We start from the raw sequence: 2,771 nt of genomic DNA, 5'->3' as shown, positions 1-2,771 counted from the left end.
GGTCAGCTCTATGCAGTCTCCACGTCATGGATTCAGCAACTACTGTTAAAGGTGCTATGGCTGTCTTTGACTATGCTTTGGTTTCAAGCCTATTTCACTTCTTTACTTGCATTTAAATACCATCTTCATTACTGCTGTGACATTTTTTATAAATAAGGATTTGATAGAACCATGATTTCAAAATTCAGCTTGTCAAAGCAGAGACAGCTGTGAAACTGCTGCTTATGTCACTTAGCGCTGGATGGTAGCTGTGTTCCTCATTGATATCATTATGAACAAGGAGGGCTTAGAATCTGATTGGGTTTTGTTTCGTCTTGCAGAAATACAAGATAGCACTTCAGAGGGAGAGGTAGTGTGGCCGAGTGGTCTAAGGCGCTGGATTAAGGCTCCAGTCTCTATGGAGGCGTGGGTTCGAATCCCACCACTGCCATCTTTACTGTTGGGTACTTGAGATATCTCCCCCAGTCTTAAAAATGTATAAGGAAAGTAGGATAATTATCTGAAAAAAAATGTGACTCAAAACTCACACTTTAGGGCAGCTATAGCTGCCTGTGTGTGACTCAATAAAAAAGTGTTTCACATAATGTCTTGACTTGGTGTTCTGTTAAAAGAAAGGTGCTAAATTCCTGACTATGACTGTAGTCCCCTTAAGTGCTTTCTCTGTTTATGTTTTCAGAATGAACTCACTCAAGTTATCACAATGAGCTAAGCTTTCAGATACAAACCTTCCCACATTTACACATGGGTGCATTGTTTTCCTGTAGACTTATCGAGAAAGAGTTTGCAAACCCGGTCCTTCCTTTTGCAAGTCCACTTGATTTACTGTATAGTCCAAAGGAACTTGAATATAAGAAACCTGTTTAAAATCACACAAAAAGGCTGCAAACCCTGAATACCTGGGAATGGAAGCAGAGTGGCGCAGCAGAAGCATGCTGAGGACAATGGATCAAAACCATCCTCTGATAACTGTATAGGTTGCCAAGTACACACTCTTTGTTGCTTGCATTTAAATACCATCTTCATTACTGCTGTGGCACTTTTTATAAATAAGGATTTGATAGAACCATGATTTCAAAATTCAGCTTGTCAAAGCAGAGACAGCAGTGAAACTACTGGTTATGTCACTTAGCGCTGGATGGTAGCTGTGTTCCTCATTGATATCATTATGAACAAGGAGGGCTTAGAATCTGATTGGGTTTTGTTTTGTCTTGCAGAAATACCACTGGTCCAAACAAATAACACATCAGAGAGCGAGGTAGTGTGGCCGAGTGGTCTAAGGCGCTGGATTAAGGCTCCAGTCTCTATGGAGGCGTGGGTTCGAATCCCACCACTGCCATCTTTACTGTTGGGTACTTGAGATATCTCCCCCAGTCTTAAAAATGTATAAGGAAAGTAGGATAATTATCTGAAAAAAAATGTGACTCAAAACTCACACTTTAGGGCAGCTATAGCTGCCTGTGTGTGACTCAATAAAAAAGTGTTTCACATAATGTCTTGACTTGGTGTTCTGTTAAAAGAAAGGTGCTAAATTCCTGACTATGACTGTAGTCCCCTTAAGTGCTTTCTCTGTTTATGTTTTCAGAATGAACTCACTCAAGTTATCACAATGAGCTAAGCTTTCAGATACAAACCTTCCCGCATTTACACATGGGTGCATTGTTTTCCTGTAGACTTATCGAGAAAGAGTTTGCAAACCCGGTCCTTCCTTTTGCAAGTCCACTTGATTTACTGTATAGTCCAAAGGAACTTGAATATAAGAAACCTGTTTAAAATCACACAAAAAGGCTGCAAACCCTGAATACCTGGGAATGGAAGCAGAGTGGCGCAGCAGAAGCATGCTGAGGACAATGGATCAAAACCATCCTCTGATAACTGTATAGGTTGCCAAGTACACACTCTTTGTTGCTTGCATTTAAATACCATCTTCATTACTGCTGTGGCACTTTTTATAAATAAGGATTTGATAGAACCATGATTTCAAAATTCAGCTTGTCAAAGCAGAGACAGCAGTGAAACTACTGGTTATGTCACTTAGCGCTGGATGGTAGCTGTGTTCCTCATTGATATCATTATGAACAAGGAGGGCTTAGAATCTGATTGGGTTTTGTTTTGTCTTGCAGAAATACCACTGGTCCAAACAAATAACACATCAGAGAGCGAGGTAGTGTGGCCGAGTGGTCTAAGGCGCTGGATTAAGGCTCCAGTCTCTATGGAGGCGTGGGTTCGAATCCCACCACTGCCATCTTTACTGCTGGGTACTTGAGATATCTCCCACAGTCTTAGAAGTGTAGAATGAAAGAATGAACTTGCTCAACTTATCATGATGAGGTAAGCTTTCAAATGGATCGTTGGTCGATGGATCAAAACCATCCTCTGCTAACTATATATATTATCAAGCCTCATACAAACTTCTTCAGCTACACTGCCTATTTCACTTACTTATTGCACCATAATAAAGAAGTCTTTTAATGCATCTATTTGTATAAGTGCATATTTAACAGAACCATGGCCTCAGCAGTTGAAGGCTAACACTTCTCATGTAGTGTGGCAGAGTTGTCTAAGACAATTATGCACTTAGACTCCAAGTACTTGGACTCCCCAGTTTTGCAAGTGGGACTACCTAGTGTAATAAAATAACTTAATTTTACATTGTTATCCCTTGTACTACTCCTTCCTGACAAAAATAACCACGTTAATATGGAGTGCTTGCCTTCCCATGCTGGATTGTTTTTGCCATTATCATTGCATGGCTACTGTGTAGTGAAACTCAT

The 2,771-nt window shown here is 40.4% G+C and overlaps 3 non-coding genes across 3 annotated transcripts; all 3 read left to right on the top strand.

The window, feature by feature from the left end:
• The first annotated feature begins 348 nt into the window (after positions 1 to 348).
• Positions 349 to 430, top strand: trnal-aag (transfer RNA leucine (anticodon AAG)). The gene has a single exon. It is a non-coding gene; the product is annotated as a tRNA-Leu (tRNA).
• An 824-nt stretch (positions 431 to 1,254) lies between these two features.
• Positions 1,255 to 1,336, top strand: trnal-aag (transfer RNA leucine (anticodon AAG)). The gene has a single exon. It is a non-coding gene; the product is annotated as a tRNA-Leu (tRNA).
• Positions 1,337 to 2,160: 824 nt separating this feature from the next.
• Positions 2,161 to 2,242, top strand: trnal-aag (transfer RNA leucine (anticodon AAG)). Its single transcript has one exon. It is a non-coding gene; the product is annotated as a tRNA-Leu (tRNA).
• Positions 2,243 to 2,771: the final 529 nt, after the last annotated feature.

Source organism: Lates calcarifer, linkage group LG8 (genome assembly GCF_001640805.2).
Source record: "Lates calcarifer isolate ASB-BC8 linkage group LG8, TLL_Latcal_v3, whole genome shotgun sequence".
NCBI lineage: Eukaryota > Metazoa > Chordata > Actinopteri > Centropomidae > Lates > Lates calcarifer.
Note: the sequence above shows the minus strand (reverse complement) of the source record. Positions and strands in the feature narration are given on the sequence as shown.